Here is a 7,408-nt window from a genome sequence, read left to right as displayed (position 1 = left end):
TGTGACTCCAGTAATGCTAGAAGGGCCCGTATCATGATGGGCTTTGGTGGCGCAGCACACAGCTGAGTGCCTGTTTAAAGAAACAGAAGGAGGCATACCTTGTCCACTGTGTCAAGCTGTCTATCTGAAACTGTAGCAATGACTCAGAGAAATATAGGGTTACATAGATCTACTTTACACAGTGCAGGCATATAAAAAGTGCTTTTCTCTGCACCGGAAAAGCCCATTAAAATACGGGACCTGGTGTTCGCATAAAGTGATAAGAATCACCGTACCCCTATAAACTGTTCTAAGAGGGAGTATTGAGTGATTACACAAATCTATTGAATCATGAAAAAGTAGGATAAGATAGGATACGGATTTATAAAGCGCAGCGAATGCCGAAGCGTCTTGGCGCTGATACAACACAAAGGGGGACGAAATCCTCAGATGCAAGCCTCTTGAAAAAGCCGTGTCTTTAACATTTTTCTGAAAGTTTGATGGTTTTGTATAGATTTTAAGGAATGGGGAAGCCTATTCCAGAGTCCAGCGGCACGAACCGAAAAAGCTTTCCTGATCCGATTGATCTTGATGAGACTCTGAGTGCTAGATCTTAGCACACGGCCGGCGGTATAGGGAATGAACAGCTTCTGTACGTCCCTGGCACCACCTCCGAAGACAGCTTTGTGTACTAGGCATATAGCTTTAAACTCTATGCGCAGATGGACAGGGAGCCAGTGTAATGCAGTGATTCCCCCTGAGATCGATTGAACTCTTGGGACGTCCAATAATAACCTTGCCGCAGCGTTTTGGAGAGTCTGCAACCTTCCTAACTGCGTCTTATTTATCACTAGCAATAAAGCGTTGCAGTAATCTAGTCTAGATAGGACCAGACCTACTACCACCGCTTTACGCATTTCAGCGCTGATGAAAGGAAAAATCTTACGCAACGTCCTTATTAGGAAGGAGCAGGATGATGCAAGGCTGTTGACATGAGCTGAAAAATTTAGCTGATTGTCAAACAGCACGCCCAGATTTCTTACTTTGGGCACGGGGCAGGGACACTCCCCAGCCCCTGCCGGCCATCAGGATCTGTTCCACAGGGGACTTCCATGACCAAACTCAATAATCTCGGTTTTCTCGGTGTTAATCTTCAGGAAGCTTTCCTGCATCCAACTCATAATTTCAGACAGGCAGCAATGGAATTTAAGGGCCATGTTGGTGGATTGTTTAGCCGTGGAAATTATGAGCTGGGAGTCATCAGCATAGGAGACTATCGAGAACCCATGCTTCCTGATGAGGTTCGCCAAGTGAGTCACAGAGATATTGAACAGCTTAGGTGACAGTGCTGAGCCCTGTGGAACACCACACGGCAGATGAAAACTGTCCGACTGTAGCCCGTCCCAAAGTAGACTCTGCTCTCTCCCTTCCAGAAAGGAAGAGAGAAGGGATAGTGCAGTCCCATGAATGCCGACCTCCCGAAGCCTTTGAGTCAACACCGTATGGCTTACGGTGTCGAAGGCTGCCGACAAATCTAGCATCAATAGGACTGCTTTACCTCCCTTGTCCACAATGTTACGAATCTCCTCTGCTGCCACCAGAAGTGCTGACTCAGTGGAATGCTGTGCCCGAAAACCGTGTTGGGTTGAATCTAGTAAGTTTTGGGCGCTTAACTATTCTGTCAGGGATCTCTTTAGCTCCCTTTCCATAATTTTGGCTGCAAAAGGCAGAGCGGCGATTGGGCGGTAGTTCTTTAATGTAAGAGGGTCTAGTGAGGTTAATAAAGGTCTGAAGGTTGCATTCTTCCAGCTTATAGGGTAAGTGCCGGACTCAATTACCTGGTTAATTAGAGCACATAGTTCTCCAGCAATCCGGTCTGCCGCAAGATGCATAACCACAGGGGGGCAGGGATCTTTGGGTGAGCCTGATTTCGTAAGGGTAATCAATCTACAAGTTTCCTCTCTTGTGATGAGAGGGAAAGTGCTAAAGCCAGTCTGGCCCTCCCTATCGGTTGTCAGTGACTGGCTGTGACTATCCGAACTAGGGTGCAGATTAAGGAGATCCCTATAAATTACCTGCACCTTATCTTGGAAAAACCTGGCACGTTTCTGGCATATTTCCAGGTTTGGCCGATAAGTATTGTCCAAAGGGGGCTTAGAAAGGGCCGTGATTGTTTTGAAAAGCTCCTTGGCTGAATTCCCTGTGCCCTTAATCTTAGTCTCATCAAATGCCCTTTTAGCTGATATGATTGCATCTCTGTAGGCTGATAGGGCATGGTTATACCTGGCCTTTTCGTCAGTACTGTAATCCACTCTCCAAAGGCGCTCAGCCCTTCTACAGGTACTCTTCAAAACCTTGAGCTCCCTATTGTACCAGGGGGCAGATGGCTTAGTCCTGCTTGTAACAAGCAGCTTCACAGGCACTACTTCATCAGCCGCAACCACCAACCATTTGTTAAAAAGCAGTGCTGCCTCAGAGTTGTCTCTGCTGTGAAGGGGGCGTGAGTGACCCAGAGCAGTAATTAAGTTGTCTGCGTTCGTCTGAGACCAAAGTCTGGTTATTACCTTCAGCGGTTTAGAGCGGGAGGAAGCTACTACTATTCCCGCACTAATATTGAAGTCAACTACACTGTGGTCAGACCAGGGGAGAGCTGTAATGTTCACAATCTCCAAATCCATGTTACTCGTAAAGATACCATCTAGGATGTGGCCTCATACTCATACTTGCCACAACATCACTATGTTGAATTTTACTACGGGCAGTCTATGTCAAAGTATTGAAAAATGATTTTTCAGGTATTTCCATTTTAGGCACTATATTTATGTTGCATCTTTTCTTCCAAAAGCAAGTACCTGAGATGTTTGATAGTTAAGTTAGGTATACATACAGTAGTTCACCAAGCAGTCAAGCTGATGTCAAATTCCTGCTCAGGCTGAAAATGGTTTTCAGAGTAAATTTTGCTGATATTAAAGACTTGTAGTGGCCATTTCCATGTGTCTTGCTGTATGTAATGAATGACTGCAAAGTCATTTCCCTATCTGTTATTGTATTAAATTGCAAAGATATAAAAAAAACTCACCTTACATTATGCCACATTGTCATATCATGTAGGCCTAAGTACAATCGTTATTACGCTGGAGTAACTGGAGTAATTTCAGTAATTACACATTACTCTTGTGATGCAAACTACCCAATTTCTCCATCTTAAGTAATTAAGAGTAATTTGGAGAAAAACTCCTAACGCTGGAGCTCAGCAGCAACAAACGAAGGGGCATATTGCTAGAAAATGTTTGAGCGTGGACAACACCAAATTTGGCAGTGCCACACACTGACATTTTGAAAATGGCGGGATGCACCGTATTTACTACAATACGGCGCACCCCTGTGTTTTCCCTAGCGCTGGTGCTAAAATTAGCTGCTGAGTGACAGCACATGCCCCCTTGCATTATAGTGCAAGGCTGCCTGCGATGCAGGGAATGATTGTTTATGTGCAGGAAGGTGTCCCTTCCTGCTCATAAACAATCCATAATGCCGATTTATTACTTCTATGTGTGCTGCATTCTATAGAGCACATAGAAGCAGCAAATCGTCATTATTTATTGATTGTTTATGTTCAGGAATGGAAACTTTCCTGCACATAAACAATAATTAATGGCTTCTTGCTATTTCTTTGTGTGTTGCAGAATATAGCACACATAGAAAAAGCAAAAACGAGGAGAAATAAAAGCATTTCTCCTCGAGCGCAATTCTCTAGCATGGCGTTAGTTTTTGGCGCTGCCACAGATTTACACCTCCTTGTAAATCTGGGGTACTGTCAAAAAGCAATGGGTGTGTGGTGGAACACCCACGGCAACACCCTTTGCACACCCCTTTTCTGCAGAGGACTGCGGCGGAAAGGGGCATATATACAAGGTGGTGTTAAGCCCTGCTAAGAGGTTTAGAGCCACCTTGTAAATATTGAAAAGGGCGCTATGCCACCAGAGTGTCAAAAAAGTGACGAGCTGAAGCAATAGGGGCTTGTAAATATGCCCCTGTGAGAGGGCGAATGGATGTTGGCTGCTGCTGTTCGTGTCCTGTAGCATTTAGATCTATTTTCTATTTCCATTTTGAATGACAGGATGTATTGTGCACTATGAAAGTAGTGCTGCAGGCTGGATTGAGTTTCTCACACAATTAAGCATAATTCTGAATAACTTTGCAGTGATAACACTATACAGAATTATGCCAGTTTCGCCCATCCCTAATATCATGTCATGTAGTTTTAAAGTTAATACAAACCACTGTGAGAAAGTTTATGAATGTAAGTATAAACAGGACTATCCCTAGGAAAATATTGTACACAACATTGCATTGAACATAGTAAAATAAAGACCAAATTAAAATCTATAGGCTTGTGTTTGCCCTTTCTGCACGACCACCCAAGATATTTCAGCTTTTGCTGAACCATATACTTCTGCTGGCTGTAGAACCCTGTGCACCTTACCCCTCCGAACAAGAGATAAACAGGCACATGCATCAAACCTTTTTGCGATCGCAAAGGGTGCGAATCGCAAAAATAGGCCGTTTGCGATCGCAAAAGTCAGTGTTGAAATGCATCAACTGTATATTTGCGAAAATCCATTTTTTCGCAAATATAAGGAAACGCAAAACATTCTGCGAATCAAATAGCGAATCGGTATTAGCGTGTCCCAATTACCGAATCGCAAACAACGAATCGCAAAATGTATGCATGACAAATCGCAAATAGCGATTTCCATGAAAATCGCAAATTAGCGATCGCTAAATAAGAAGGATCACAACCAGGTGGTAATCATGAGTGCAAATCACAGACAGGTGAAAACCAACTGAAACCCATTTAAACACACCCAGAATGAGCCAGCACTGTTCACAATGGCAGGGATTTACCTGATGGCGAGGAGGATGAGGCTGCAGGCTGCCGCACAGAGACGGAGGCGAATGAATGAGCGCATCTTCAGAGTCCGCATAACTTTGCTAGGCCAGCAAGAGGATGAGATATACGACAAGTATAGGCTCAATGCAGCAATGATCCATGACCTAATCAATGAATTGGACCCCATAATGCAACGACAGACACGTAGGACCAATGCCATCCCAACGCATGTGCAGGTCCTATGTTGCCTACACCTTCTGGCGTCAGGCAGTTTTCAGGGGGTCATTGCTGTTGCGGGAGGTGTGTCACAAAGCGCACTTTCAAGAATATTGAAAGCATTCCTTGATGCCATGATGGCCGTGATCGGGTCTCATATCAAGTTCCCTACCACCGCGCTTGACCTTGCAAAAACCAAACAGGAGTTCTACCAGATAGCTCGTTTCCCACATGTTTTGGGTTGTATTGATTGCACGCACGTTGCAATATGTCCCCCTGCAACACAGGAATATATATATCGAAATAGGAAATCTTACCATTCCCTCAATATTCAGGTTGTTTGCAATGCCAAAAACATTATCACTGACATTGTTGCGCAATTTCCAGGGAGTGCACATGACTCTTATATCTTCAGGCAAAGTGGCATACACACCCGTCTTGTCAGGGGAGAATTTGGAGAGGGACATCTGCTTGGTAAATATGTGTTATAGTTTATCACTGTCATTGTACGTATGTCAATGTGAAGCTGCCACTGACTCTTTGCTCCATTACATGTAGGTGACAGCGCATACGCCTTGCGTAATTACCTAATGACGCCTTACCTCAATCCCACAACTGCCAATCAACAGAGGTACAATGCAGCACATATTTCGACAAGGAACATCATAGAGCGCACATTTGGGCTGTTGAAGAGCCGATTCAGATGTCTACATAAGACCGGTGGAGCACTGAAGTACAACCCTGAACAATGCTGCAAGATAGTAGCGGCATGTGCCATGCTGCACAACATAGCGACAAGGGGAGGAATGGACATCGAGGTGTCTGACAGCGATTCGGAGGATGGGAACCAGCAAGTGCCACAACACCATGCAGCACAAGGGGCAGGCGCAGCAGAAGGGCGTAGGAGAAGATTTGACCTCACACAAAATTATTTCTGAGGTGAGTAATGATGACACAGAAACTGACTATTGCTATCAGAGTATTCTTTAATTAAATAAAATTGCCATGAGTGTTCAAGCACACTTGTAATCTGACCAGTGCAATGGACATAAGTGGTTTGCAAATGTCAATTCACTTGTCACTCTGTGAAAAGTCAAATCCAAATAAATGGTTACGTCACCATAGTGGAATGCACTTGTACATGCCAGTCTAGCGCTTTTTCCCACGAACACCCAGACGCCTGTCAGACCCAGCATTGTCATCCGTTATGTTGGAAGCGGCGGGGGTACTGCTGCGTGTGTTGCGTCTTCCTGCAGTGCGGACTGGAACTGCCACACTACTTAGGCTTGAGCCACCCTCACTACCCTCTTCGGGCGTGGAATTGTTGGCCGCAATTGTGGAAGCATTTAGCAAATCAACTGCATTGGTGACCTGGTCCAGTGCTTTAGCCACATCGCCGCTCCAATGGCACATTTCAGTTTGCATGGTCACAGACCTACGTGCCAGCAGTGCAGTTGTCGTAGCCAATCTATTGTTTGATTTAGCAAACATTTTCAATTGCAGCATTAGTTGACGATGCTGTCTCTTCTGGGATACATTTCCCTCATGCATCACCTTGCTCAGTTGCTGCACACTTTCTGACAGTACTGCTATGTTGCTAGCCATCTTGCCAACTTGCAATTGTACTAATCGTGTGTTTTTTGTCTGCAGGCGCTGCATACGGAGCATCTGTCCCTCAAGACCACCCCAGACATCACTTGGTTGCTCCTCCTGCTGTGTCCTGAGTGCTCTTCCTCTCCTACGCCGGGCTCTGTGATTAGTTCTGGGGACCTGTGGTTGTGTTTGTGTGATGGAAGTTGTCTGGCCATGGCTGCCACCTGGTGTTGCATCAGCCTCATCATCTTCACACTCCATGGTGACTAGGGATGGAACAGTAGCCCTGCGTGACTTTGTTGGACGTGAGGGATTTATTTGCACCACAGGTGTGTCCATCTGTTCACCTGCGCTGGTGTCCTGCATGTCTGGGGAATCGCTATCCACATCTTCTACACGTTGTGCATCTGTGAGGTGAAACAGTGCAACACTGTATTATTTCATGTCTGTGATATTAATTGCACAGTAATAAATTTCTGCCTTTGTAAATGATTTTATACTCTATTAAGCTTTTTTGGGTTGTTACTCTGAGATTTGACATTTTAACTGCTTGACCTGACTACATCTCCCATAATGCCCCTCACCTACTGAATGCATTGTGTACTGGATGTTCAGGGTCTGCACTTGGGCTGTGCTGTGGTCGAGTTCTACCTTTACATTTTGTAACACTAAGAAAACATACATTCATCTTACCTTCAGATGTGTTTGCTGCTCCGGACGTGTCCAGCT

General features: G+C 45.0%; 1 long non-coding RNA gene across 1 annotated transcript; it reads left to right on the top strand.

Annotated features, from left to right (window-relative positions):
- The first annotated feature begins 5,510 nt into the window (after positions 1-5,510).
- Positions 5,511-7,171, top strand: LOC146831061 (uncharacterized). The gene is made up of 2 exons (XR_014961231.1): positions 5,511-6,025; positions 6,737-7,171. It is a non-coding gene; the product is annotated as an uncharacterized LOC146831061 (long non-coding RNA).
- Positions 7,172-7,408: the final 237 nt, after the last annotated feature.

Source organism: Triturus cristatus, chromosome 5_1 (genome assembly GCF_964204655.1).
Source record: "Triturus cristatus chromosome 5_1, aTriCri1.1, whole genome shotgun sequence".
Taxonomy (NCBI): Eukaryota; Metazoa; Chordata; class Amphibia; order Caudata; family Salamandridae; genus Triturus; species Triturus cristatus.
Note: the sequence above shows the minus strand (reverse complement) of the source record. Positions and strands in the feature narration are given on the sequence as shown.